Source organism: Plecotus auritus (genome assembly GCF_963455305.1).
Source record: "Plecotus auritus genome assembly, chromosome: 7".
NCBI lineage: Eukaryota > Metazoa > Chordata > Mammalia > Chiroptera > Vespertilionidae > Plecotus > Plecotus auritus.
Window position 1 is genome coordinate 77330687 of NC_137774.1, and position 8096 is coordinate 77338782.

Here is an 8096-nt window from a genome sequence, read left to right on the forward strand (position 1 = left end):
CTGTGCAAGAGAGCTGTGAAATGTGAGTGGTGGGCTCCCCAGGTGAGCCATGACACCTTTGAAGTCTAGGACTGTAGAGTCAAAGAATTTCACCTTCAGTAGAGAGCTGAATGCAGCATGGATAAGACCTAGATGTGGTGGTTTTAAAATATGTCCCTAAATTCTATGACTTCCTCCCTTTAAAAGGTGGGACCTAATTCCCCTCCCCTTGAATGTGGCCCCGACTTAGTGTCTTGCTTCTAAGGAATATAATGTGGCAGGATGATACTATATGACTTCTGAGGCCAGGTCCCCCCAAAATAGCTTCTGCCTGGTGTCTCTCAGCTCACTCACTCCAAAGGAAGCCAGCCACCATGTCTTGAGGACACTCGAGTGGTCTGTGGGAAACCTGAGGTCTCTCACCAACAGCCAGCATCAACTTGCCAGCCCTGTGAGGATGCTATCTTGGAAATGGATCCTCCAGCCTCAGTCAAGACTTCAGATGACTGCAGGCCTCATCAATACCTGATTACAACCTCATGAGAACACTCAGCTAAGCTACTCCTGCATTCTACCATTGTTGGTTTGTTATGCAGCAGTAGATAACTAATACACTGGACATTAAATATTATGAGAGGGAATAAATGGAGAGAGATATTCTTTTTTGTTGTTGTTAATCCTCTCCTGGGGATATTTTCCCATTGATATTTTTTAGAGAGAGTGGGAGAGAGACAGAGAGCGAGAGAAACATCAATGTGAGAGAGACACATGGATTAGTTGCCTTGCATATGCCCTGACCAGGGCCAAGGATGGAGCCTGCAACCCAGGTACGTGCTCTTAACCAGAATCAAACCCGGGACCCTCAGTCCACAGGCTGATGCCCTTTCCACTGAGCCAAACCGGCTAGGGCTGGAGAGAGATATTCTTTGGTTGGTTTCTGTCTCTAGGTTTCCTGAAGCTTCTCATTTGTGATTAAAATAATCAAGTAGAGCCCTGGCTGGTGTTGCTTAGTGGTTGAGCATCATCATGTGCACCAAAAGGTCGATGGTTTGATTCCTGCTTGAAACATGCCTAGGTTTCAGGTCCTGTTGAGGTTGGGGTGCGTAGGGGAGGCAACTGATAGATCTTTCTTACATTGATGTTTCTCTCTGTCTCTCCCTCTTCCTTCCTCTCTCTCTCAAACCAATAATAGTCCAGGCTAGAGGAAATAAAATCATACTTGATTCCAGAACATGTGAAAATAGACTTAGCCACCCCATGATGTGGTAATTACATGAGAAAGCAATTGACAAACCAGAGGACTTTTGCAAATCCTGATTCCTGAGCCCCACTCCTGGGGATCTGGGAACTAGATTCCATAGCTTTGATTGGGCCCCAAGGACCTATATTTCTAAAAAGCCCCACGTAATTCTGAGGAGCAACAATTCACATATTCTAGAACCATATCTAGGCTATTATGAAGCCCACTCTCCTGCATTTGGGAGAATTTTCTAGAGGAAAGCATCCTGCTCAGCTTCAGGTTGCCTCATTGTTCATTCTATCATCCCGGTTCACTGAAAGATCAGACTGTGGACTAGGAATATGAGATTTCTCAGTGATAACGTTTGGAGATTTTTCCTCTCCAAGAGACCTTCTCCCAAAGTCATCTCCTTCCTGCTGTCCTTGCCCCAGCAAGGGATAGAGATTCTGGAGACAGACTGCCTGAGGTCCAATCCTGGACCTACACGCCATGCAGTTTTACATGAGTTAGTTAACCTCTCTCTAAGCCTCGGTTTCCTCATCATAAAAGGGGACAATTGATGGATATGGATCAGGGTTTCTCAACCTCACCACTACTGACATTTGGGCCAGATAATCCTTTGTTGTGGAGTTGTCCTGTGCACTGTAAGATGTTTAGAAGCATCCCTGGACTCTATCCATTAGATGCCAGTAGTACTGCCCTCCCCCTCAGTTATGACAACCAAATATCTCCAGACATTACAAGTGTCCATCAGGGGGCAAAATTGCCCTCATTAAGAACCACTGATCTAGGTAACTTAGTTCTGTGCATGGTGCTTAGTAAATGATAATCATGACTATTTTCTCTTTTCAGATTGCAACACTGTAAGGGTTAAGCAATGTTTTTTCCTGCATGTTTTTTTTTTTTAAAGATGTTACTTGCATTTTTGTGACAAAATTATTTTTTACAATTTAGGCAAAATGTTGAATCTCATGCTATGTGGATTCTAGTCACTTAAAAAAAAAAGGTATGTGATGCCCTTGCCACAAGGCTCAATGGTTGAGTGTTGACCTATGAAACAGGAGGTCATGGTTCAACTCCTGGTAGGAGCATATGCCCAGACTGCAGGCTCAATGCCCATTAGGGGATGTGCAGGAGGCAGTCGATCAGTGATTCTCTTTCATCATTGATGTTTCTATCTCTCTCTCCCTCTCCCTTCCTCTCTGAAATCAAGAAAAATATATGTATTTTTAAAAAAGATATGTGAGCAATAGCAACAAAAGAAAAAATAAATTGTATTATATCAAAGTTTCCACCTTTTGTGCTTCCAAGGATGCCATTAATAACGTGAAAAGACAACTCACAGAAAGGGAGAACAATTTGCAAATCACATATCTGATAAGGAACAGGTATATTAGAATGTATGATGAAATCTGACAACTCAATAATACAAAGACAATCCAATTAGAAAATGGGCAGAGAAATCGGATGGCTAGGAGAAAAAAAAGTGACCAGTAAGCACATATCAAGTTGTGGGTTATCAAAGATGAAGTGGTGTGTGACTTCTGACACTGTGCAAGAAGGCAGCAAAATGCACAAGTTGTGTTCTTTCCTCTGCTAAAACCTAAATGTGCAGAGCTGCCCTTCTCATATCCCACTGCAACAGAAGTGAAATGCAGGAATCGATTCAAGGGTGCACTTAATATGTCAACATTGGTCCTAAATTTGGACAGGTAATGTATTAAAATATACAAAAACACTGCTCTTATTTAAACACTAGTGGCCTGATGCACAAAATTCATGTACTCAGGGGGCAGGGGGCCCAGCCTGTCCTGTGCTCTGTCACAGTGTGGGAGCCCTGTGATCCATCACCCCAAAGAGTTAGGTCCCACCCATCCTTCCAGGGCTCCTCGATGGATTGCCCCCCAAAGAGGTAGGCTGGAGCAGGGGGAGGCCTGCGGACCCCTGGGCCGGGCTGCAGCGGAGGTCTGTGGACCTCCACGTGCCTGCGGACCCCCATCGTGGCTGCGGCAGAGGGGCTTCTCCGCGCGCCTGTGAACCCCTGGCTGGGCCTGTGGCACAGGGGCCTCTCCACCATGGCCCCACCCCCATCCGTGACGCTGCAAGTCCCCGCCCACCCACACCTACTGCGCACGCAGCCTGCTGATAGGTCATTACTGTGATGGCATCCCAACCAATTTGCATATTACCTTATTATTAGTATAGATGCTTGTTGACTTGTATGCTGTTGAATGTTAAATAAAACGTTTTATTTTGTCTTGTTATTTGTATTGCCTTTTTGTGCTTACAATATTGTTGACTTCTCTCATGTTTTTTTGACTCATGCCCTTGAGTCTAACTTTGACCTTTTCTGGCAGTAATTAAACTTGGAGACCATTTTACTGCCTACTGTGATGAATGCATGCTTTATAACAGAGAAGCTATTGGTAGTATGTATTCTCTTGACATTTTGTTTGGTAGTCAAAAAGATGAGGGAAGATGGGCTGCCATTTTCATTTTAATTCAATTATGTCAACAAATAATCTTGGAGTGTGGAAAGCCTTTCTAAGCCTGATGCAAAACTCAGAAGCTATAAAATAAAACCCTCATCTATTCTGAAAAAATTTGTAAGGCAGGAAAAGTGAAAAAAACATTTTAAAAAATGACAACCTGGGAAGCTGGGCTAATCAAAGTACGGCCATAAGGAGACCCCTTTTTCATTTACTTGTTCAGCAAAGTGCAAAGTATTTTATAATACTCACTACTGACAAGTCTGGAAAAATAGCACTCATATTTATTGGAGGCAAGGACCATTACTCTGCCTTTCTGAAGGGTGTTTTCTTTTTTAAAAATTTTATTTTAAATCCTCACCCAAGGATATTTTCCCAGATTTTTAGAGAGCGTGGAAGAGAGAAGGAAAGACAGAGAGAAATATTGATATGAGAAAAACACATTGATTGGTTGCCTCGTGTGTATGCCCTGACCAGGGCCTGGGCCGGGGAGGAGCCTCCTTTGGTCCTGATGCTCTATCCACTGAGCCAAACTGGCTAGGGCTCTGAAGGGCGTTTTAGAAGTCTCATAAAATATTTGAATCATATACCTTTGACCCTAAAATACTATTTCTGAATATATATATTTGCTCACCTATCCATGTACACACATGCAAGGATGTTCACTATAGCACATATATATAAGGATATTCATTATAGTATTGTTTATAGTAGTCAGAGACTAGTATGATCTAAATTCCATCAATAGAGAACCTGTTTATAATTAATCCATACAATAAAGTATTTCACAATATTTTAAAAGAATTTATGTCCTGATGTGGAAAGATATCCAAATTATGTTAAGGGAAACAAGTTTGCCTAAGAGTACAAATAAAATGATCACCTTCTTTTTCCCTTAAGAGGGGAACATACATGTATACAGTTACACATATACCACATGTGACATACACATGGACACATCTTCTAACAGTTACAAGTTATTTATTGGAAACAGGATTGACGATCTGGAATGAGGTAGGTAAAGTGATTTTTATTTTCCCATTTATATTGTTCTGTACAACTGGAATTCTTCAGTTGAAATATGGAGTACTTTTGCAGTAATAATAATAACAAAACCAATGAATACAGAAAAATACAATGTTTTCATCAAGTGATTCTACTTTGTGGAATTTATACAAAGGAATTAATTGAATGAGTATGCAAAGATGAATGTACAGGGGTGAGGAGTAAATGCAGTACTAAAAGACAGAAAACAGCCCAGCCAGTGTGGCTCAGTCATTGAGCATCGACCCATGAACCAAGAGGTCCATGGATTGGTCCTAGGTTCTATCCCCAGTTGGATTCCCAGTCAGGGCACATGCCCAGGTTTGGGGCTCAATCTCCAGTCGGGGGTATGCAGGAGGCAGCTGATCTACGTCTCTCATCGATGTTTCTATCTCTCTATCTGTCTCCCTTCCTTTCTAAAATCAATAAAAACAAATTAGCCCTCACCGGTTTGGCTCAGTGGATAGAGTGTCAGCCTGTGGACGGAAGGGTCCCTGGTTCAATTTCGGTCAGGGGCACATTCCCTGGGCTGTGGGCTTAGTCTCCAGTGTGGGGCGTGTAGGAGGCAGCCAATCGAGGATTCTCTCTCATTATTGATGTTTCTCTCTCTCTCTCCCTTCCTCTCTGAAATCAATAAAAATAAAAACAAATTAAAACACACAGAAAACAACCTAAAAGCCCTTTAGTAAAGAACTATTAAATACATTATGATGTGCCCATACCCTGGAATGCTATGTCACTATTAATAAGAAGGAATGAGGCCACTATATTGAAAAAATATCCTAGATGTATTATAAAATAAAAGGTAGGTTTCATAATAAGCTGTGTAATATAGCTTTTATATTGAAGTAATTACATATACATATTGAAAAGTCTGAAAGTGTTAAAAATAAAAGGATATATTAATCCACTTTTCTTGAGTCATCAGTCTCTAGTGAGTTTAAATAGATGTAAAGTTTCCAGATCTTAGCTGAAAGATGTCATATTTACATTGTTTCATACAGACCTTCTAATTCCAGGGTTGGAGGCTAATCAAGGAGCACTTTCCCAGGTGTCTTTATTGAGTTTGTGTACTGGTACTACTCAGTTCTTTCCTCACTTATTCTCATTTAATCCTGAGAGCAAACACTATGAGTTTCTGTCATCATCTCCATTTATGATGCTCAGGGAAATTGAAGTAATTTGCCCAAGGTTACTCAGCTAGGAAGTATCTGTACAGTAACTGAGAAAACCAAATGCAATAGCAGCAGAAAAAAAGAAAATTCTATTCAAGTCAAACCAGATAAATCTGGGTTCTTTAAGCCTTTTCCACTTCTGAGCCTTTGAGTCTGTGTCCCCATGCTCTGAGGGGCCTCTTCCTTCCAGGAGCCTTGTCAGTGCTTCAAGGCCCAGTGAAAAATGCTTCCTCTCCCAGGAAGCCCTCCCAGATTCCCACCGCTGGGAAGGACCCTTTTATCCTTCTCACTAATCTGATTTTATGACCTCATGGCATTTAGCACAGACCTCTTTTCAGAGTGCCCTCCTGTGAGCCTCATCCCCAGAGCTCTTGCAGGTTGGCCATGAGCACCCACCAAGTGCTGATGTGTAATAATGTTGCTTAGGTTTTTTTATAAAGGGTAGTTTAGAATGAAAAAAAAAAAAAATCATCCAGTAGCCTGGTCTCTAGAGTTATCTGCTGTGTGTGTGTGTGTGTGAGAGAGAGTGAGAGAGAGAGAGAGAGAGAGAGAGAGTGACAGAAAAAACCTTGGCAGGTCTCAGAAAATATATTAATATGCACGCAGATTAACCTTTTTTTTCTGTAAAAATAATTGAAGGCTTTCAGATTTTTTTCGTATGGTAATCATTATTGAAAAAAATTTTCATAGCATAGAATAAGTTGTGTTTGTAACGCCTGTAAAAATAGGTAGGCTGTGTGCCTCTATTACGGGATGGACAAAGTGCCCTGCCTGCTGCGCCCTCCTCCCCCTTTGGTAGGCCTGATGAATTTAGGGTTCCCCTATAACCCTTACTTTTGCCTGGCACGTCCTTTCCGCCATGGCCTCCATTCCCCCTTCCTAAATCCTTGTTTTCAGATCCAACCAGGAATCTGCGAAGATTCCTGCTCTAAGAACTTACTTTTTGGTGAGAGGAGTATACTAAGTAAACAAACGTATCAATAGCAGATTGTTCAAAGGGGTACAAGGTATGAAAAACACAACAACCGGGCAATAGGGGGCGGGGGAGGGCGCTACTTTAAAACAGGCTGGTCTGAAAGGCGCTCTGTGCTCACGGGCTTCGAGTAGAGCCCTGAGGATGACGACCGGGGAGGAGGGGAGGCGAGAGGGAAGGGGAAGGGGAAGAAAAGATTCCGGAGAGAGGGAACTCCTAGGGCAAAGGCCCTGAGGCAGAAAAGAGCTTAGTCCCCGGGAGAACCGAAAGGCGGTCAGTGTACTTGAACCGCACCAGCGGAGCAGCGGCCGGCGTGAGACGAAAACAGAGGAGGCGGGACCAAACCCTGCGGGGACGCGATAATCTCAGGGAGGAGGTCAGATTTTACTCCAGGGGTGGTGGCTTTAAAGCCAAATTTGTAGGAGCGCAACCGGGCAGCTAGTGGGAGATGGTGCTCCACGCCGACCTCTCCACGCCCCAGGGGCTCCTGGCGGCCGCCAGCGGGACCTCGAGGGCCAGCTTTGCCTTTGAGCGGTCAACGCCCACTTACGTGGCTGCTCGTTCCCCAGATCCTGAACCCCAGAGGCGACCCCCGACCGGTACCCGCGGCGCGCAGTCCCGCCGCCCTAGGCGCGCAGCGGACGCACAGCCCCGTGGGCGCAGAGGTGACGGGACTATTGCGCACGGCCTGTTAACCAGAGTCCCGCGCAGAACTTTCCCCCTGGAAGCGGGGCCTCCCACTCAGCGCGGCCACGCGGGTTCCGGTAGGAGGAGGCGGAGGCTGCCGTGTGACGCAAGCGGCCGCACGTGGCCCAGGAGTGTGCTTTAGGGACAGGTGCGGGGGCTGCCTCACTCGCAGAAGCTCAGACGTGCCAGGGCCTGGGCACCCTTTCCTGTTCCGGCTTATTCTCGGTTTCGTGGGCCGGCTGGGCGGCAGCTGCAGTCTAGTCCAAAGACGTGTCCCCGGAGGACGCGGGTTGCTTGCGGTGGAGGGGGGAAGATGAGTGGCAGAGAGTTCCCCACGCACCTCGTGATAAGCTCTGTGGGTGTGGGCCACCCTGCAGGACACAGGAAGGGCCCGCTGGCCTGCAACCTGAAAATTTTTCTTTGGGCTCTGAGGTTCATCTTGCCCATCTAAGAAATGGGACAGTGAAATAAACAGATGGGAAGCACTTTGCACACCTGGACAGAAGTTG